Source organism: Vitis vinifera, chromosome 2, assembly GCF_030704535.1.
Source record: "Vitis vinifera cultivar Pinot Noir 40024 chromosome 2, ASM3070453v1".
Classification (NCBI taxonomy): Eukaryota; Viridiplantae; Streptophyta; class Magnoliopsida; order Vitales; family Vitaceae; genus Vitis; species Vitis vinifera.
Window position 1 is genome coordinate 14,795,313 of NC_081806.1, and position 23,841 is coordinate 14,819,153.

The following is a 23,841-nucleotide window of genomic DNA, read 5'->3' on the forward strand; positions in this document are numbered from 1 at the left end:
AAAAACTAATATGTTATTTTTTTCTATTTAGAAAAAGTTACATATTTTGGTTTTTTCTATTTAGTAAAAAGTTTATAATAAGTCATGAAAAAGTATAAAAACAAACAACCTAAATTATGAAAACAAATTGCTTTCAGCAAAAAGTTAAAAAAATAAACACCACCTTAAACTTCAATGTGACCACCACTGAGTAAAGTTCGCATTTATTAATATGCATATTACTATATTAAAGTTTATTATTAAAAGAAAATTTTAATAAATAAAGTAATTCTAATTATTTTATTTTAAAATTTATTTAATTGATTACTACAAATATAAAAACAATTATTATAATTTTCTTAACAACCTTTTTTTTATATCACTTATATGATAATTAAATATAAAAAATATAAATATTAAAAAAAATCATATAAGTATCATCATTTATCTAATTAATCCTATTTTAAAAAATTACTATCATTTCACTTTTCATTTTTTATATTTATCTTTTTAATTTTATTTAATTTTGAATATTTTTATTTTAAAATGTTAAAAAATATAAATTTATTCAAAAATGACTAAAATATAAAAAAAATAATAATAACGAAGATCTAATATTTTATAAATTAAAATTAATTTGATAAGATAAATTATTATTATTATAATTTTTAATATTTTAATTATTTAAATAAATTAATATCAATAGTAAAAGGTTGTCACCACAAGTAATAAAATTTTAGAAATTAAATCTCAAATAAAATATTTTATATAAATCAATTTAATTTGTTATTTAAAATGTAATAAAACATGTTTTAATAAAAATATTTTTAAAATTTTAAAATAAATTAATACAAATATATTAAAGGAATTTAAGCTAATTTTGTTTTTAATAAAAATTTGATAAATATTATCTTTAATCATACTTACATCAATTACACATACAAAACAACTTTAATATGTGTATTCTTTTTTATTTTATCATTTTTTGAAAGTTTCGTAAGCATTTTCATTAATTTTGAATAAGATCGATATTTTTATCAAAATATTCACCGATATTTCTTTGATATTTTTTATATATCCATAAAATCCAAATACAAATATATCCATATTTATCGATATGTCAAACCTTGTTTGATACAAAAAGGGTTATGTATTAGTAGAGATATAGAGGAAGGTTATTTTTGCAAATGAGGGCTATTTATGCTCCTTTTAACTAAATATTTCTTAAAATAACACTCATATTCGCAAAAGTAATCCACCACTTCTAAAAACAAAAAATTCACCCTCTTGTGACAAAAATACCCTTTTTTTTTTTGTTTTTCTCCAACATAATTTTCTTCTACTTCATTCTCATTCAAATGTAACAAACAAGAAACTTAAAAACTTCTCACCTCTTATTCCCAAACCTTATAAAACTTTTAACTTCTCATTCCCTCTCTTCATAGGATGTAAGCGTATTTGTGTATTAACAATTCCGAGCCAAAATTCCCTTTGTCTCTCTTAGTTCATACTCTTCAAATCCCCCATTGGATGTTTGCCTTCTTCTAAATTGTTCATGTTTGAAGACGGTTAAAGGAGTTGGTAAGTACAACATAATGTTTAAATCATTTGGATTGATTTCTAATAGATCAAACTTAAGGGAGCAGTATTTATTGTAATTAGTTCTTTTTAATTTTCTGTGATCGATTAAACTTTGATCACATCTACATTCCTTTAACTTTTTCCCAAATCATTCTTAATTGTTGGATGGGTTTCAAAACCTTAATACTTAAACCATCTTTCCAATAAAGGAGAGACGATTGTGAGAGTGAAAATGCTATGTTTTAAGCATTAAATTTTTCTTACCAAATTGGCCAGTGTTTGCCTTATGAGAAAATCAATTGAGTTTGAGTTGAAAAGCAATTTTTGAGTGAATTTTTTTTGTTCTAAATGGTTTGATTCATTGAGTTATTTATCTTTGCTTTCATATTGTTCTCATATTCAACATATTTGGAGGAAAACCTAAGTTTTTTCTTGTTTGTACTCAAGAAGAGGCCGAGATCAAAGTTTGGAGCGGATTCCAAATATTTTCTAGAAGAAGAAAGGTGGTAGTTGAAACTTGAAGGTTTTAGGCAAGTGGTTTGGGAAAAGATAAAAGGCTTGGGTTAGGTAAAACCATGTACTTAACTAATTTTTCTTCATATTGGATTATTTGAGGCTCGTGGTTTTTTATTCCATCAAAGGTTTTCCATATTAAAAAAATTGGTATCATTGTCTCTCTATTCTATCTTATCTTTTTATTAGTATTTTATTAGCTTATTATATTTTCATAGAGTTGTGTTGATTTTTTAATTAGAGTATAAGTTGAAATTTGACTATTGGACTTTGTAAGAACAAGATATATTTCATTTTTGTTGATTGATATCAAGGGACATGTGAAAATGAGTGTTTGTGTTGATGCAATGTCTTATAAATGTTTAGGGAGTGTTGTTTCATTTTCATGTGACTTGCATTGAATAACTTGTTTTGGAAAGTATTGGTGCATCCATTGTTAATTGTGATTTGCTTGCTTGTTCATAGGATTGAAAAAGAAAATCAATTCATAGGAGAAAAATAAGGGAATTTTAAGCATTTATAAGACACTTTTTTTAATTATTGCAAAAACACCTATTCACCCACCCTCTAAGTGTTATTCATCAGTGAGATTCATCTTCATAGGAAACAATCTACTTCTCATTCTCTCTTGATTTAGATTTATATTTCTTTTTTATATATTTTTGTTTATAAAATTATCTTTATGCCTTATCTCCAAGAAGAAAAAAAAATGAGTTTATTGAAGTGATAAGTCAAAGAGGTTTAAAATGATGGTCATAAAGTATTGATCCCAATTGCTAATAGAAGAGGAAAGTGAATCTACTAAGCTCGTTAGTGTAGTCTTCATTTTATAAATTTTTGAAATTTTTAGGAATGTTATATAATAGCGTTTGATTAGGGTTAACCAATTAAGCTTGTTACTTGATGTTGTTAAAAATTTGGGAACTATTGAAGTTTGTTCAAAATAATAAATGGCATACACACACACACACACACACACACACACACATATAGCTTTATCTATTATTGTATGTCATGTATTTAGAGTGAATTAGATATATAAAATTTGAACGTAGTGACATTTGATTAGGGATAAGTTTTTAGAGAATTTATGAAATTTTAGAGATTTTTAGAATATTTATGGATGTTATGCAATGGTGCTTAAGTATGATTAGGTTTGTTACTTGAAGTTTTTAAAAATTTGGGAACTGTTAAAGTGTATTCAAAATAATAAATTGTTATTAGATTAATTTATTATGGTAGAACATTACAATTTTGTATTAAATTTTTTGTAATTTCATTTTGTTTAATTTGTAGACTACTACTTTATCAACATGTTTTGTAGTTAAAATACCTAAAGAAAAATACTTCTCAGTAAAGGTTGCATATTTATCACACCTTGATATAATAGAGAATATTAAAAGGAAACTCAATAAGCAACGGTTAGAGATGTTCAAGAATTCTTACTTCAACATTTTTGTGGTTTGTCAAAACTTAAATTTTCAACTCAAAAATTGTGTACCACATGCTGTTACGCCAATGTCTTATAAAGAAAATGATGAAATATTATAATATTATCTTGTAACCCATAATATTTATTATCCAAAATAAATACAATTTTCTTGGCACCTTTATTATTATGACTTATTGATAGATATTAATAGGATGTTATCAAATCTATAGTTATGTTGTTATTATATATTACATGTCAAAAGATATTATGTGGATAATGGTGTTCTTAAGGGTGATCAATGACATTGAATGGTTGCATGATATTCCTCAATAGGACTATGTGTAATTAAACAAATTTTTCTTCATAGTGGATTATTTGATTACTTGAGGCCTGTGGTTTTTTTTTCTCTTTGGAGATTTTCCACGTTAAAAAAACTGGTGTCATTGTCTCTCCATTCTATCTTATTTTTTTTATTAATGTTTCATTAGTTCATGATATTTTTCATAGAGTTATGTAGATTGTTTAATTGGAGCATAAGTTGAAATTTGACTATTGGAGCTTCGTGGGAACAAGATATATTTCATTTTTGCTGATTGATGTCGAGGGGCATTTGAAATGAATGTTTGTGTTGATGCAATGTCTTATATATCATGTTTGGGGAGCGTTGTTTCATTTGCATGTGACTTGGATTTAATAACTTGTTTGGGGGAGTGTTGGTGAATCCATTGTTGTTTGTGATATGATTGTTTGTTCATAAGATTGAAAAAGAAAATCAATTCATAGGAGAAAAACAGGGGAATTGTAACCATTTATAAGACACCTCTCTAATTGTTGCAAAAACACCTATTCACCCCTCCTCCCTAGGTGTTATTCGTAGGTGAGATTCATTTTCAATTGGTATTAGAGTAGGTTTCCAAGCAAAAATCATTTTTGATCCTTGAATCTCAAATACGGAACCTCATCAAGAGGGTGCTTCAATTGGGAGACCTTTTTTAATCAATGAAAATTATTCTCATTAGAAAGTGAGAAAGCAATATTTTCTCAAAAAGCAAAGTGAAAAAGTATAGAACGTCGTTGAATTTGGTTGCTCTCCACCTAAGTTATTGGATAAAGAAGGTACACCAACAAATGTGATCAAGCCTAAATTAGAACGAGACAGAGGTGGAAATGAAGCTAGTGAGAATAAAGCTAGAGTCATGTATTCCATTTTCAATGCCATTAGTATAGATGAATTTCATAGGATTTCTACTTGTTCCTTAGCTAAAGAAGCTTATGTTGGTATCTTAGATCTAAGCAATGGAAACAATACCAATTTTTTAAAAATTGATCTTTAGAGTTAAAGTACTAACCTTTGGGTTTGAATGTTCCCAAACCTTAAATTCCAAATGTTGAAGATGACCTTGAAGTTGTTGAAAGTCTTGTAAACTCATAATCTTCTCCCAGTGACTACACCTTGTTTTTGGCACACTTCTGGTGGGGAGAACAAAAGGGTGGATGTTATAACTCTCTTTTTCTTTGGATGGTGGTAGATAGAAGTGATGGAAACCCTAACCCCTATGGTATAACTTCTAACTAGGCTTAAGCGACTTGAGCCCACATGGGCTTAAGTCACTTAATTTGGCCCAAATTGGGTCCTAATTGATTAATTAATCCAACAAGGCTTACTAATTAATCAATTAACCTAATCTAGAGTCCAAATTCACTTACCCCTATGCAACCTTATGTAATTACCAAAACACCTTTATGCACAAAAGTGAACCTAGAGCCAGCTTGACCCTCATAAACCATGCCAACAATGTATATGAACTCAGAGCAAGGACCACTAAGACCTATAGAAGTACTGGCACCCTTAGAATCTTACTACAAAGATTCAATTGAACCAAGTATCCCATGTAAATAACAATGAGACACTATGTTCTTGAGTTCGTGACCTGGTATCCATTGTGTTCAGTCTCCCTATGAACTAGTGTCCATAGTTTAATAAGGTGAAAATTATCAACCTTTCAAGACTATCTTTACTATCCTAGAGTTACAAATCCTCCTATTGTGTGTTTAACTAACATGTCTTAACTATTAAGGAGCTTATGTCAAGTTCCACTTAAAGAACTATTATGGTTGTAGTTTCCATGAACACACCTCCTTAGGATCACCTAATGGGAGACACTGTCTCAGCCTCATAAAATATCATGGTGCCTCTATTAAGAGTACCTATTATTATCGACTTTCATCAATAGTGACCCAATCCATAGGGAATATATGACCAACTTACGATCTCATCCATAGGTCAAAGTCACTACTAACTTTAGCACAAACTTAATATTCTCTCAAGGTTGAGAGACAACATAATGAAGTAGCTTGGTGAAGTGATGACTACTTGATAGACTTAAGTCATGACTCACTATAGGCCCAATTTAATGTGTAACTATACACACTAGTTCATACACCATGGGAAACCTATCTCGATAGCCAAGACTAGCCATCCTTCCAATTAGGAGGTGGTGCACTATAACCTCTAATAGATTGCTTATACCCATGAATTGACTATGAACAAGTTATCTAATTGCAAAGAACCCATGACATATATCTTTCATGCAACTCCTAATGCACCTAAGTCACATACAATGTATAAGATGCAGACACGAGTGCTCATAAAGTATAATATATGGAAGAAGGATAGATAAGAGTGAAATTGGAATATCATTAAATAAATAAAAAATTTTAAATTTATTATATCATGTCATGCTTTTAAGAACTCTATCCTAATAGCTTGGGACATCCTCTAAATGACTCATGAAGGAACTAATGCTATTAAAGTGTCTGAACTTCTAATTTTGACTTCTAGGTTTGAGATAATTAAGATGGAAGATCATGAGAATTTTAGAGAGTTTGATGCAAAATTAATGGATATTGCGAATTCAAGCTTTAATCTAGGTGAAACCATCCTTAACTCTAAAGTGGTTAGAAAGATTTTCAGATCTCTTCATGAGATACTTAGAGCAAAAGCCACTGCCATTGAAGAGTCCAAGGATGTGGATTCATTAAAGATAGATGAACTTGTAGGTTCTCTCCAAACATTTGAGATGACACTTGGATCACCTAAGAAAGCTAGGGAAGTTGCTTTGAATGTTATTAAAGAAGAGTCCCTAAGTTTTAAAAGTGAAGATGATGAGAAAATATTGGAGGGAGATTTTACAAAGTTCGCTAAAAAATTTAAGAAGTACATGAAATTTAGAAAACCCAAGAAGAAATCAAAAGATGATAAAAATTGGAAGAACTCAATTGGAAAAGAGAAAAAAAGAAGGAGAAATGTGTGAAAAAGAAGTTGAAAATTGAATGTTTTAAATGTGGGGGAAAAGACCACTTTGCATTTGAATGTCCCTCAAAGAAAAATAATAAAAATGTCATACAAGTCACTCGGAGTGATTTTGAGTCTAATCAAACAAGTGAAAATGAATCAAATGAATGTGATGAATGCACTAACTTCATCGCTTTTATGGCAAGTGTCAATGAAGAACTCCCTTAAAGTAAGTTTCAAGTGTGCTAAGTGAGTCAAGTGACTCTAATGATGATGACATGAGTTTTGACACAACTTATGAAATATTATACAAGGAGTGTTTAAACCTTAAAAAGGAACAAGTGAAGTGGAATGGTTCCAAAAAGAGCTTGATCAATGAGATTGATGTCTTAAAGGGAGAAAATAAGTGTTTGCTTGATAAAATTGCATTTCTTGAAAATGAGCATTCCAAAATAAAGAAAAAGTGTGATGAATTGAAGTGTGAAAATCAAATGTTTAGGAATGAATTAAGTCTTATGAAGGAAAAGTCACATCCTAGGTCTAAGAGACTTAATGATTTAAATAATTTAGAGCATAAATCATTTGATAAAAGGAGCTTAGGATATGTTGATGAAATTTTTACTCCAAGTTGTGGTAAAACAATTTTTATTATGCCTTGTGGAGCAAAACATCTTAAGAAAACACATTCTTATATCAAGTTTCATTACACTAATTGTGGAAAAATGGGACACGCTTTTATGCAAGATTGTTTGATAATGTTGAAAAGAAATTGATCAACCTAATGAATGAATGTCATGCATTGAAGGATAGGTTATTGAATGTAAACAAAAGAGTGTCTAAGAAGCCTTCAAATATAGCTTATAATGGTGAGTTGAAAAGGGTCACTTTAAATGAAAAGATGAAGGCCTCAAATGTCAAACAAGTTTGTGTGAAAAATAATGAACATAAGTGTTAGTAAGTCACACCCATGGTATTTTGATAGTGGATGTTCACATCATATGACTACAAATAAATCTTATTTTACTACATTCACTAATTTTGATGGAGGAAATGTTACCTTTGGGGATGGTAATATGGGTAGAGTGAAAGATGAAGGCTCTATAAGTGCCTTGGGTATTCCTAATCTTGAAGAGGTCTTATGTGTGGAAGGTTTAAAAGCTAACTTAAGAAACATAAGCCAATTATGTGAGAATAAGCTCAATGTCCAATTTTCACAAAATGTGTACAAGATGTTTAACTTGAATGGTGATTGTGTGATGAATGGGTTGAAAGCTTGTGGAAATTGCTATGTTTTTAGTCAGAAAGCTCCTTTGTTCTCTTCTCTAGTGTTTGAGAGTTTTAAAACTGATCTTGTTGATCACTTGTAGCACCATAGATTGGTTTAAAATGAAAATGGGAGTGCCATTCTAAAGATTAGGAGTGATAAGGAGAGGAAAATGGATGATGCCACTATCATTGAAAGATCAAAGAATCATCTTCATCATTTTAGAGCCAAACTCATTGGCATTAGACATTGCATTACTAATGACTTGTGGAAGACAAACTTGTTTCCTTCAAATATGTTCCTACCAAGTGTCAAATAGTTGATATCCTTACTAAGCCTTTGGATGTTTCTAGGTTTGAGTCACTTAGGAGCTCTACACATTTCTTTTTTTTGAGCCTTTAAACCTTTCTAGGACATCCTTCATACATATCCTCTTATCTTAGAGATTCCTTCAAGTTTGAAGTGTATATGTGGTGTTTTGCTTCTTCTTGATTCCCATTTCTTTGTTTTTGTCTATTGGGTATTTCCTCATATCCTTCTCTTCTTTGTTTTAATCATGATTGATGTTTTTATGAGGACTTGTCTTTATTTCCCATTTTGCAAATGGTTATTTTGTGTCATAATGACCCAAAAGTTCTCTAAGATATGAAAATCCTTCTTGTGTTGGTGAATGAGCTGGCTTATAAGGTGTTTATTATTTAGCTTTACTTTGATAAATTGCAAGATACTTATTTCATACCTATTAATTGACTAATAGTTTGTGAAGTGCTTTATAATTTCATAAAAATTGATAAATGATTCTTAAATTTCAATTGTGAGTCCATATGATGCGAACCTCAATCGACACGCTTTGAGACCCAACAAACAGTATTGGAATAATTGCCCAAGAAAGCTAAAATATAGATTTTTGATAGAACCTTGACCCAACGTTTATAAGTGAAACGCGAACCAAAAGTATAAGTGATAGACCTTGACCCAATGATTACAATGGAATCACGAACCAAAGGTATAAAGTTTGAACGCCACAAGGAAGAATCCCTAATAAGTTCACATTTCTTGAAGAACCAAAAGAAGAGCAAAGCCTCACATTTTTTGATTTTTTTTATTTAATAAAAATTATCCCCTATTACAATGAGTGCATGCTATTTATATGTCATAAAAAAAACTTACTAAATATTAAAACCCTAAAAAAAAGTTGATTTGGTTTGAATTAGCAGATCCAAAATAGGAAAATAGCTAAAAAAACGTTCTAAATAATAAAAGCCTAAAATTAAGGTAGATTTGACCTAAAATTAGAAGCTCTAGAATAGGAAAAATGTCTATTAACTGACATGGAGTTGGAAAGTCAATCAGTCATTAATTCACGCCATAAATCACGCCCAATCAAGTCAGATTAGCCCTCAATAGCTTGGATTAAATTTATTACACCTTCATATTCCTTTGGGCCAAGCTTGGAATGTCCTGCGTTAGAATCAACCCAAATCTCTTGAATTAGCCCATTAAGTGCTTCTTTGATCTTCTTGGATCTTGCTTTAGCAATAGGCCCAATTGGAACATACAATGGATCCTTGAATGCTTGTTGATTCTCATCATTCCACCTCTCTTCAAAAGGATTTGTCCTCAAATTGTCACCTTTTTCTCCTCGGAGTAGTTATGGCACTCAAATATGAACTCCACCTTCTTCTCCCACTCCAAGTACACTTCCGGATCATTTATCCCTTGGAACGATGCTATCTTCATTTTGATGTTTCCTAGGTTTCTATTAGTCACATCTTGCCATCTTGGAGCTCTTTGGAAACCTCTACCACGCCTATCTCCCCTTAGCGCAAACCTGCCCTGATGATTCAATGAAGCTTGATCTTCTTCATCTTCAAACTCATCCTCATGGTAGTCATCAGAATCATCAACACGCGCACGCTTTCCTTGCCTTCTAGCATTAGGGGCTCTTTGGGTACGCTCCTCATGCAAAGAAGCGATAACAACGTCTTGCCTATCCATCTGATCACGAATATCATTAAACACCACGTTTGCGTTCAAATTGTTGTTGCATAGCCTGCAACATGAGGGATGACTCCTCCCTTCCTTCCTTATTTGATGTTTCGTCCCTAGAAGACATATTTTTGAAACTACAAAAAATGTTAAATAATTTCTCACAACACTCCCTCACGTGTTTGCACTCGCACTCGTGTTTCACTCTTAAATTGGCTTTTTCCAAATATTAGTCTCACACTCTCTTGCCTTTTTTCACTCGTAGCTTCCCCTTTTCAGTTCTGCTTAAATTAATAAACTTGATTAAGAAATTCAACTTGTAGTATTTAAACTAATACCAATGGCAAGAAAATATGACAAGAACACTAAATCAAAGGAAGAGAACAAAAGAAAATAATATTTTGATTTGAGAGAATTGAAACTACACACAATATTTTTTTATTTTCTTTTCTCTTTTTCTCTTTTTCTCTTTTCTCTTTTTAGAGCTTGGTGTACGATTTTAACCTAGTGCACGTCAAAAAAATAAGAACGAGGAATAAAGAACACAAAAGGAACAAGATAAGATGATAACAAGAAACAAAAGATAAAGGGATAGAAAACTGATTTTAGAACCTGAGCTCTGATACCAAATGATGCGAACCTCAATCGACATGCTTTGAGACCCAACAAACAGTATTGGAATAATTGCCCAAGAAAGCTAAAATACAGATTTTTGATAGAACCTTGACCCAACGTTTATAAGTGAAACGCGAACCAAAAGTATAAGTGACAGACCTTGACCCAATTATTCCAATACTGTTTGTTGGGTCTCAAAGTGTGTCAATTGAGGTTCACATCACCATATCTATTCAATGTGCCTTAAATATTGAGTGAAGTCACATGAATCTTCTTGAGAGTTTGTATTTGTGTCTCTTGATTGTTTACACACTCTCTCTAAAAAAAAACACAAAGAATATTTTTTTTTTTTTTTGGGAATGGTTATGGTACCTTAGCAATGTTTCAAGTGTAAAAAAACTCAATTGCAAAAGTAAGGCATCCCTTTATGTTTGTAATTGATGTTTTAGTGATCTCAAAGTCAAAATTCTATCCTAATTGTGTTGCCAATGTGTAATAAAAAAAAAGAAAAAAAAAAGGAAGGAAATGAAAACGGTATGTGAAGTTTGTATTTGTGGTAAGGGATGTATTTTGACTATTTTAAACATAAATTCGATTGATGGAGATGTAAATTGACTTCAGGGGAAATAAATTTGAGTTTCTTTAGGGATGAATGTGATCTTGAAAATGATTTTTGGTTTATGCATACCTATAGCCTTATAAGTGGAGATTATTTATCATTATTAGTTCGTTATAGCTTTTTGAGTGTGCTTTTTGAGATAAAAAAACGTTTAATAGGATGTTAATAATCTCATTTTTTTTCTCTCCTTATCATATGTCAAAATGATGAGTTTATGTATAATTCATGTTTTGTCATTCAATTCAAAGGTGTCTTGGTGGCATTTTTTAGTTATTATGCATATTAGTGACCAAGTGCTAAATAATTTTCATTTTGAGCTTTAATGAATTTGTTTTCAATATTCTTTTTCCTTTTTCTTGAGGTTGTACAACTTTTTTGCTCATTTTTTAAATGAATTTTTGGCATAGCTCGATCATTGGTTGTTTCGATAAGTTGTTTTTCTCAAGAATAAATGAGTGTTATGCAATGTGATTGAAATATGATTAATCAAATTTCAATCGATTGTATTTTCTAACCTTGGGCGAGAATAGTATTGTGTGATCAAAGTTGGATCAATCCATTATCGATCAACTATGTTTTTTCTAACCTTGGTTGAGAGTTATATTGTGTGATTGAAGTTGGATTAATCCATTTTCGATTAACTACGTTTCTTATTGGCTTGGTTAAGAGTATTATTATGTGATCCAAATGCAATCAATCAAACTTATCCTCTTAAGTTCTAAATTAAAAAAAAAAAAAAAAGATAGAAAATGAAGGAAATTTTATTAAAAAGAAAATAAAGGGGGAGGTCTTAAATTCCCAATTCGTTTTAGAGAACCCTAATCTCTTTTAACCTTAATGTTTCACTCCACTTTTCTTCATCTTCACCATGGCCAACCAAACCTCTATCAATCATCTTCTCCAACAACCCCAACCTTCCTCCATTCATCATCTATGGGGAGTTTTGGCTTCTTGTTTTCTCAATCTTTGGATAATCTCATTCAAATCTTTTATCCATTAAAGCCCTAGACTCAAGGTGTGGTTATACTTCATTACGACTTTGGGTTTTGTGAACCCTCTTTCATTTTACAAGGTTTGATTTCTATTTCTCTCATTTGGTTAAATGGTTTCTTGATTTTTTTAGTCTGATTGCTCAAGGTTTCAAAGGGTACGATATTGGGATTGTTGCTCTTAAGTTAGTGTTTAAGTTTTTATCTCTCATTCTCATTTCCACCCTTGTTTTTAGCTTATTATTATGGTTCCTAAGTTGAGTACTAGGAAGCTTCTTGTTAGAGGGTGTGGGTTACAATCCAATATTTTGAGATACCCTTGCTTAGGTGGATAATGCTTGTGTTTGGTGTTAAAGTTTGGTTTACCATATCTTGGTTCACCTAAGTCACTGTATCTATTTATAACTTTGTCTTGGTTTGGGTGTTCTTGGTGCTCATTTATAGTGTTGGTGTCAGTTTCTTAATATTTGCAATATTTTTTTTTTGGAGCTTGAATGTGTATTTTTGTTTGGAACTTGGTGCTTAATCTTGGGTTTTACATATTTCTAAAAGGTTGTTTTCATATAACTCCTATTTGAGTTTTTTTTTGTCTAATCCTATGGATGGGTTGAGGGGGAGGATGCTCATATTGATTTATTTTTTCTTGTTATATTTTACATGAATATTCCATTCTTATTAGAACATCATTGGTCTATATGAATATTCTCTCCTTTTAATTGGTTCATTCATATGCTTATTGAGGATCCTATTTTTAGGTTTTTGAACAAATTTCCTTCTTCCCTTTGTCTTTTTCTGGGGTAAAAAAGGGGAGAGATTTTTATAGGATGATATTGATAGATTATTGTTTATTTTGATATAGGTTGTTTGGACTCATTGGAGATATATGTTATATTCACATATTATGTTATATGTGAATAATTTTCTCATCTTGTGCAAATGGTACTAACCAATTTTATTTTATTTTTTGTCAATCTTTGATAACATGTTGTGTAATATCTAGATTGTGAGGATGAGTTAGTGTGTACCCTATATGAAAGTGGGGTGAGGTATACTTGTATTCATCTGTGTTGTAAAGGGTTTTGTCTCATAATTTCCAAAGAGTGAGATTGTAAGCGTATTTGTGTATTGGCAATTCTGAGCCAAAATTCCCTTTATCTCTCTTAGCACATACTCTTCAAATGCTTGGACACCTTCATTTTTCCAAATTATTCGTGTTTGAAGATGGATAAAGGATTTGGTAAGTGCATTTGAGGTGTTGGTGTTGAGATTGAGCCCCTAAAAGTGTAACAAAGTTAAACTTAACTATCCCCTTGTTATCCCTTTGGTGTATTCACATTTATTTGAGCATTCGACTCATATCTCTTACATTGTACATGACTTGTGTGCATTAGGAGTTGCACAAAAGGTTTAAGTCTTGGGTTCCTTATAAGTAAATAAGTTGTCCACAGTCAGTTCATGGATTTGGGCATCCAATAGTGATTGTAGTGTATCACCTCATAATTGGAGGGATGACTTGTCTTGGTCATCGAGATGGGTTTCCCATGGTGAGTGCACTAGCGTATGTGATGTACACTAGATAGGACTTACAATAAATCATGATGTAAGGCTATCAATTGTCCTGATTCACTAAACTACTATACTACATGGACTCTTAACTTTGAGAGGATATTGAGCTTGTGCCAAAATCAATAGGAGGCTTTGACTTATGGGTGAGACCTTAAAGTAGTCATATATCTCTATGGATTGGATCACTATTGATGAAGTCTGGTGGCAATAGGTATTCTTAATAGAGGCACTATGATATCTCCTGGGATTGAGACAGTGTGTTCCCTTGTGTGATCTAAAGAACATGTGATCATCAAATCTGTGGTTATAATAATTCCTTTAGTGGAATTTGACATATGTTCCTTGGAGTTAGAGTATGTCATTTGATCACATAATAAGTGGAATCCATAACTCAAGGATGTGAGAGGTAATCTTGGTAGGTGATATCACTACTTTGTTACATTACAGATACCAATTCATAGGGAGTCTACATGCAGTGGATAGTAGGTTATGGACTCGAACACTTGGTTTCTCGTTGTAATATACATAGAGTATTAGAGTGCAATTGACTCTTTGTAGTGGGATGTTAAGTCAATTTCAGAATTTGATTCCAAGGGAGCTAATACTCCTATGGGTCCCAATGGTCCCTGCTTTGAGCTCATATTCCTTGATGACACGATTTATGAGAGTTGGATGGGTTTTTAGTTCACTTTTATGCATAAGGGTGTTTCGGTAATTACATAAGGTTGCACAACGATAAGTGAGTGGTATCTCTAGATTGGGCTAATTGATTAATTAGGGCCTTGTATGGTTAATTAATCAATTAGCAACCTTTTTTTAGGCTAGATTAAGTGACCCAAGCCCATGGTGGGCTTAAGTCACTTAAGCCCAGTAAGAAGCCTATAAATACCCCTTTAGGGGTTAGGGTTTCCATGTCTTACCATTCTTCCCTTTAGTCTAGAGAGAAAACCTTAGTCTCCACCCTTGAGATCTCCACCATCTCAATGTTTAGATAGAAGAAAAAATCATTGAGCAGAAGATCATGGTGTTATGAGATACTTTACGACTTTGGAGAAATCTACATCAATTGTAATCGATCTAAGAACATCTAGATAAAAGGTATGTGACATTATTCTCTAAATCTATGATTTCTATGTTATCAATATTGGTTTTTGAATACTTATTTATCCGTTGCGATATATTTAGAGGGCTTAGGATAGATTTGCATGCACCCTACATGATCTAGGGTGGAAGTTTCTAACAATAATTTGGTGCTCTCCTCAAATCCCCCCATGTAACCGCAAGTCAAAACCTTAAGATCCCCCATTTATTCCTCCCATGCCATCATCCAGAGAATCATCTTAATCACCAAACTCCTAAGTTGTGTCCTTCATTATTTGGCAGCCTCTTTTCCCTAAAGTCATAATGCTCGTCATCTCCAAAAGTGCTCACCAAAAGATGTTCTCTCCCATCGCAAATTCTTTAGCATTTGAAAGTGTCCTTGAACTCTAACAATGTCATCCCCCCATCCGAGTGGCACCTCTCAAGTCCTCTAATGAATATTAAATCGCAGCCTGCATGCCCCTCTCTAATGACTTAATTACCTCTTCTCTATCGCTCGTGTGTGTGTTCTTAAAGAAATTTGATAATTTTTTTGAAATCTGTAACCCCCATTCCTAGCCTTGGTGAGTGTTTTTTTTTTCTTTTCAATGGTGCATGTTGGTGCCTTTATCCAGAAATTTGGTCATTCATTTTCTATTTCTACGCCTTCTAAGAAAAATCCCTTCTACTACTCCTCATTCGCTTCTCCCAATCTCAATATTTTTCCTCACCAAACCTCCTGAATCCTCTCTCTCTCTCTCTATGCTCTTTTTAAAAATTAGAACCTCTTCAGAATCCTTCATCTTAAAGGCTTCTCTCTGTCTCTTTGGAAATCACAGCCTACTCCTTCCCCGTGCAGTTCCTTTTCAACCAAAACTTTTTAATCTCTCCCAAAATTTTCATATCTTTTTCCCAAGGTGGCAGCTTGCATATACTCTACCAAAAAAAAATTCTTAACAACACCGACTCTTCAATCCTTCTCTCAGTATATATATATATATCATGATCTCCATGATACCAAATCCTCATGGCTACCACTCACTTTCATCAAATTCCATTTTTTTTCTCTTTAATTCAAACACCACATATTCTCATAATGCATAATTTTCCACATACGACCACTATGAATCCTTATGGACTTTTACTTATAATTTTTTTTTACTTTTAAAAAAACTAATAAATTCCATTTACACACCTGACCACCATTAGCTTTCCATTGAATTTTACATTAAAAAAGCAATATTCTTAATTCACCAAAACTCTATTTATATACATGGCATTAAAATTTTTTATATTGAAACATTTAAAAAATTAATTTACCAAAACTCTATATGCATACATACCACTGAAGATTTTATGTTAAAACACTTTAAAAAAAATTACCTTACCAAAATTCAAGTTAAAATTAATATGTATCCAAACTAACTAATTTAAAGTGCGCCTACAATGCAACTTAGTGGTCTAAGTTAAAGTGCAACTAAGTGAGTTGGAATGAGCTGAAGTGTAGCAAAGTGAGCTTGTATAAAAGATGCATAGGTGTGCTTGCATGAGCTAGGGCGCGTCTAAGTGACTTAAACTAAGCGTGAAGAGTAGCCAAGGTCATAGTGAGGGTCTTGATGAGCCCCTCAACAAAAGGGTCCCTAAAGATGGCTCAGAAAAAGAATTTCTATGAGTGTCAATAAGTTACCAAGGGATGATCATAGGGCAAAAGAGAAACACGGGGTAGCACCTAACATTGCATGTGCTAAGAGGACAAAATGGAGGGTTTACAAATATGTCCCTTTTCGGTAAGGATCATGAGTGTAAGGAATACAAGTGAAAATATGAGTAATGAGTGGAACGAAATGAACTATACCGAAGAACTAAGAAGGACTATAAATTTTGTCTTAGCACATGGTGCAATAAGCCCCAAGATAGACCAAATACAAGAGAAGAAATACCTTAAATAAGAGGTTTACAAGAAATCCAAGTAATGAATTGACAGACATGACGAATACGATGAAATGATAAGAACAAATAGTGGAAAATATAATCTCTGAACACTAGAAAACTATGGATTTGAATGCTAAGAATGAGAGAGAGTGGCTTTGAAAGCCTATCTAAAAGAGAGATGGCTATGGTGGCTCTGAATGCTTATGGAGGGATGGCTTTAAACGCCTATCTAAGAAGGTGGCTCTGAATGCCTATTTGAAATTAGTGCCTTTGAATGCCTATGGGAAATGGATTTGAATGTCTATAAGGGAAAGTGGTGGCTCTGAATGCTAATGGGGGGAATGGCTTTGAATTCTTATGAATCTGAATGCCTATGAAGGAAATTGGTGGCTTTGAACGCTAATGAGGGGATGACTCTAAACTCCAATAGGAAGATGAGTCTAAACGCCTATTTGAAAGCGGGTGGGTGGGTCTGAACGCCTATGGGGGGATGACTCTGAATGCCTACTTGAGAAGGTGGCTTTGAATGCCTGTTGCTCGGAGCACCTATGAAAGGAAGAGTGACACTACACACTTATCCGATGGGGTTGGCTCTGAATGCCTATGGCTCTGAATGCCTATGAAAGTGGTGGCTCTGAACACCTAAACTAATGAAAGGTGGCTCTAAATGCCTAAACTAAAAAAAATGGCTATGAACGCTTAACTATAAAAAGTGGTTGTGAATGCTTAATTGAAAAAAGTGACTTTGAACGCCTAATGGAGAGAATGGCTCTGAACGCTTAAATTAAAAAAAAATGACTCTAAATGCTTAACTGAAAAAATTGGCTCTAAATGCCTAAACTGAAAGTAGTGGCTCTGAACTCCTATGAAAGCGGTGACTCTAAATTCCTATGGGGGAAAATGGCTTTAAATGCTTATGGGAGAAAATGGTGGCTCTGAATGCCCATGAAAGTGGTGGCTTTGAACGCCTAACTGAAAAAATGGCTTTGAATGCCTAACAGAGAAGATGGCTCTGAACGTCTAATTGAAAAAGTGGCTTTAAACACCTATGAGGGGAAATGTGACGGTAATAAAAAAATTCGATAATCTCAACATAGAGGATATGCCCCAGTGTGACAAAGTTTGAACATGAGAATGAAGATCAATGAGAGTTGCAACTTTTATGTTTGTCAATTTGAAAACAAAGAAGGGGGTATGCCCTAATATCAAAGGTTAAAACCTAAACTAAGTAATGACAAAGTTTGACCAAAACTTGATAATCTTAAAGAAGGGGTGATGCGACTCATGGTAGCTTAGCTTTAAAGGCGTATCAACAAAATTTATACCTTAAATACTATTACTAAAGTAGCCAAGCTACTATAGCATAGTGGTTCTAGGATCGTTCACTGGGAAGGGTTTTCGCAAACACAAGTAATATTCAAATTAGGAAAATAGGTGATTTTCTTATGGATGTTAGCTTTAAAAGATGTAAATGTTTTAGAAAGATTTAAACTAATCTAAGCTAACATTAAAGACTAAAATGAAAGGGTGTAAAAACAAGTTTCTCAAAGATGGGATAGCTATGCTCTGGCTCTTATGCAAATTGGAAATCTCAGGATAGGCTCCTCGCGTTGGGGTTGCAACTATGGTGATGCTTGCTTCCCGAACCGGTATGGATTTAGCAAATCAAGTTTTAATCCTTTAAAATGGCAAAACAGATGGTAGTGAATTTCATCAATGGTTATTCACCTTAGACTTCCTTTGAATGGCTCGTAAGAGATAACTAATGGTCTATAGCCAAAAGCTTACCAAATATTGGCAACTCAAAGTCATTCCAAGTGATAAACTCACCTTTCAATGGCCATTGAAATTGGTTCTAACGGATTAATGCAAAACTTGGAATTGAAAACCTCACCTTCCAATAGCTCGTAGGAGATAACTAATGGATAGAAATCCAAAAGCTTATCAAGTATTGGCCGTTGGAAGTTGTCCAAAGGAAATAAAAACCAAACTTTGCATTAATGAACCTTTAATGAAAAACGACTACCTTACCTTCCGGGTGCGAGAAATTTCCATGGGATTGCATCCAAGCCATCACATAGCATCCATACTTTGAGAAACTAAAAGTTTTAGCCAATCATCCTCTAAGGAAAAGCCCTCAGAGGCTGTTTGGCTTCCAAGAAAATAAAATATTAAAGAGAAAAGAGAAACGAGAGAGCTCTGTATCTATTCTCTAAGTGTTAAACGTAATATCTATTCTATATCCTCCAAGAGGTGATTTCCACCCCTTATATAGTCTTTACAAAAGCAAAAGCTTGTGATTGGTTAGTTACAAGGATAAGAAAGGAAATTACATCACAAAATACAAAGGAAAATATCTAAAGTGGAGTCGGCAAAAGCAGAGGAAAATTCGCAACACGCATGGGTTATGCGAATTTTGAAGGTGTTATGCGAATTTCGCATAACACCTTGTGTTATGCGAAATTTTCGCATAACCTGGAGCAGTTGGCTTCCGAAGGCCATATCTTCCTCATTTCAGCTCCAAATCGTACACGGTTTGAAGCGTTGGATTCTTGACTTCCAGAGCTTTGAAATGGTATATAGCATGTAAAAAATGGACTTCGGAAAGTTCTCCAAAAGTGCGAAAGAAGACTGCAGCTGCTGTCCTCTTTGCTTCTCTTCACTTTGCTTGCTTTTCCTCTTTGCTTCTCTTTGCTTGTGCTCGTGTTTCCACTTGAAATTCAAGCCTGTAAATGTCCAAAATCCTTGCTTTAACTTGTCCAAGTAGCTCCTCCATCATTTGGCATGCTTGAATCGATTTATAAGCTGATAAAAACATGTAAACTTGCCACAAAATGGTTAAAACCAATTACTAAGGACCTTAATGAATTAATTGGGTTAAATGAATATGATTACTACTCAAAGGTGCTTAAAACCATTATAATTAGGTCTACAAAATAGCACTTTTTGGTAGTAATCAAGGGGTATGCCCCAATATCAAAGGTGTGTCAAACTACTAGAATCCCAAATGAAACAAGTAGCTGCATATATCGTAGCGAGAGGGAAATTACGCTTTATGATAAAGTTATTAACAAGGTATGAACATGAATCGTTCTATATCTTAAAAAATTCTTTGTCAACTGATCTCAAACATAAAGCTCAAAAAATGTCTATCATAGTTCGATTGAATAATGACAATGAAGAAAACAAATCATCTCATAAACACTCGACTAGGGAGTCCATCGATGTTTTTTGGGTGAAATATAATATGACTTGTCTTAGTCTTAAACAAAGTAAAATGAAGTCGATTGTGATATCACAAATCATGAGAAAACTGAAGAATATACTTAAAATCATAAAGTGAACTAGCTATGAAAATAATGACTGGTCATGGAGAAGCCAATCCCCTATGTAGAACAAGGAATCATAAACACAAGGCAAAAAACTATCCATCTCATCAAAGTTGGGAATATGCCTTAGTATAATATATGATGCTCATATGAAGTAAGCAATCAATACAAACTATCTACCTATGCACCACTGCCCCTAAATAGACCTCTTTAACGAGAAGAGAATATACCCCAGTCTGGAACCTGATGTGTAAATCTCAAGAGGAATGAACGACATTGATTATTTACTTATGCATCCAACAATCACACAAATCTCAATGTCCCAAGGAAAGATAACTGAAACATTAAAGAAATATAAACCCAAATTTCAACAAGAGTTATAACAAACTATGCTAAACACTGTCAATCAAGGGAGTGCATTATGCAAACTGAAGTTTTAAAATCATTTCCACTTTCAAAGAACCAAACTTTAATCTTCCACAAAAATCTATGTGTATTGGTTCCTTAGCTTCCGAGAATAATATGCTAAACTAATCTCTCCCCCCAACCTATCTCTTTTCAACACTTAGCAAACTGACCAAAATCAATAAGAAAAGAACACACTTTCATATATATATATATATATTTTTTTTTTTTTTAAGGTAGCTTTATGGGGTACTCTTTCTGACTTGTCCATGTAATGGGGGTCCATCGATGACTCCCAACCAATTAAGGTTTAGGGCACCAAGCTTTAAGGATCTTTCAACCACTAACTCCTCGAATTTTTCCCCGGACTTTTAAGAATGAATTTCTAATACCCAAGCATCTACCATATGTTAACTCTACATATTCACCCTTTTAATGAGCATTGAGGTCGGTGACTCCCAACCAATTAAGGCTTAGGGCACCAGGCTTTAAAGATTTTCACCATATACCCCTCAGACCTTGCTCGGGTTTCAAGGCAAGCAAACAACTTTCTTTATTTCAAAGGCTCATTGGCCTTTTGCAGGGTGTTTCAATTTTTATCAAATGAGGTCAAATGTACCAAGTCCCAAAATTATCCTAAGTCAAGAGGGAAATAGTTTTTCATCTTATAATCGGAATCTAATGTGCACAGTGTGTGAATAGCTTAAAGTGGAAGAACTAAATTCAATTTCAATAGAAGTTTAAACAATTGAACCACTTTAGTGAGCATAATCCATACTCTAAGTTAAGTGAAAAACAACAGTTCAATTTCTCTTGGTTTAATTTGAAAATTTTTCCTCAAAATTCATGGAGAAAAGAGTAACAAGAGTAAAAAGTAAAAACTACAACTAATTAACCAATATAATTGCAATACCAAAAAGATTTAGCATACTTCCTTCCTCATTTGCTCTCCCCCCAACCGAACTGAGCATTGTCCTCAATGTGATATGAGTGACTGTAATTAAAGGGAGGAAGTGGTACCTCCTGGCTGATATCAAATTCGAATATTGATTGGGGAAACCACATGTTTAAAAAAGAATAGAATATGTGAGAAAAGGAAATAAGGATAACTTAATGCTAAGTGTTAATAAGAAATATTAAACTTGTATTACTTTAAATTCATTTGATTACAATGCAAAAGACAAGTAACACAAGGAATCCCAAATATAGTACCAAAATACTGAGACTTCTTTTCAACTAAAAAAAAAACAAATACATAAAAATATTAGATATATATAATAGTCTGATGAGTAGGGTGGTGGGGCTAGGCAGATGGGTCTGCCTCTTCAGTAGGTGCATCAGCTGGGGCTTGGGGCTCTGGAGGATGAGACTCTGAGGGATGAGAGTGTGGCTCTGCTGGTGTATCAGTGGAGGGCTCTACAGCTGGTGGCAGATCGAAATGAAGCTGGAGCTGCCTTAAGATGGTAGCTTGTTGAGCCTGAGTGGCCAACATCTGCTCTTGGCATGCTCTAATGGCTGTCATCTCTTGAGCAAGACTGCTCTGAGAAGCTGTGAGAGTCTCCAATGCACGGCATAACTCTCTATATTCAGATATAGGAATGACCATCCTCGGTTCAGCTGATGTGGATGGCTGAGATGAAGCTGGAGCAGCTGGTGGATCTCTGGGAATGGCAGGAGTAGCAACTATTATACCCTCAGGTATGTGTCGTGGGGATGCTCTCCTTGCAGCTGGCTGAGGCTGCTCAGGCTGATCAACTTTGTAGGCCGTCATGTTGTTCCATTTATCAAGAGTGAATGGCTCACGGCAAATGCGCTTTTTCTCCAGCTGAGGCTCAGAAGGATATCCTAAGTGCTCCAGAATTTGGCATAGCAGCCTTGGGAAGAGGAGGGGAATGCAATCAGCTCTCTGAAGCTTCTTTCTGTGAACTTTCTCTTCGAAATAGAGAAGGGCTTCTAGGATCAGATGATGAGGCCCAAAGAAAAATTCTTCTGACATCTTGTAAAGAGCTTCTAAGAGGACTCCCCTTCTTTGGGTCCAATGCTGCAATGGGTAGATATTATGACGCAAAAATGCATCAATTAAAAACATAACTGGAGAAAGCTCCCCCCTCAACAGATGTGATCGATTTGCAGCTCCTCTAGAAAGGGTGCGCACCATCTCCAGCTCAGTAGGATTTGCCCAAGCTCTAAAATTATCGAATTGGGTTGGCTCATAAGGAATTTGCAGGGCTTCAGCAATATGGCGTGCTCCCAATATGCCATGTCTCCCATTGATAGTGAAATGAATCAAAGTTGGATCCCTGACCTGGTTGGTTGTCATGGATTGATAGAAATTCGTGGCTACCCGGGGGTAGAAAAAGTCTCTCGGAGCTAGCAGATGCTCCATATGGTACCTCCTCAGCAGCTGGAATGATTGGGCAAGCTCCGGCCTCACTCTGAATGCCGGTAAGTCGAAGCATAGCTCGGAATGGAATGGCCGAGCTCTACAATCCAAGTTTCCCTCAATTGGGGGCTGAGGTAGCATTGGCCGCCTGATTACTTCTTCCAGAGCTGTTTCAGATGGAATTTGGGGCTCGGGAAGTGGCGCTTGAGGCTCCTGAGATTTTTCTTGCAGCGCCGGAGATGGCACCGACGACAGAACTGGCACGGGACTCGGCGAGGGAACTGGAGTTGGAACCAATGATGGAATTGGTGAAGGCTCTGGAGATTGCTCAATCAAATCGATGGGTTCTGAGCTCTGCACCCTGGGTCTCTTTTGCAGTGTACGACCTCCTGACCTGGTAAGGTAACGTTTTGCCGGAGGCTTTGGCGGCGCTGGCTTCACCGGAGGAGGAATTGCTTTCGGCTGCGAAGGCTCTGGAGCAGAATTTGGAACTGGCTCCTTTCGCAGACTCTTCTTGCGATTCGAAGGAGATGAAGATTTAGCCCCTTGTGTTCGCGCCATTTCGGGATACCGAACTTTGGCCGACGTTGCTGATCGGAGAAGATGACCGGAGGTTTGGACGGCGTGGCTCACTGAAGAAGACGAACAGCTTGCGAGAATGGCGCTTTGATTTTTGAAACCCTTTTCGCAGCTCAAATGACCGGTATAAATAGGAAAAACGGAAGCCTAAGGGTCAGTTTAAGTTTCGCAACAAAACGCCAATTTCACAGCAAAATGCCATTTTCGCAGCAAAATGCCATTTTCGCAGCAACTTTTCAATGCGTTTCGCAGCTACAAAATGAGAGTTCCTGTGCTGCGAAGTGGCACTCG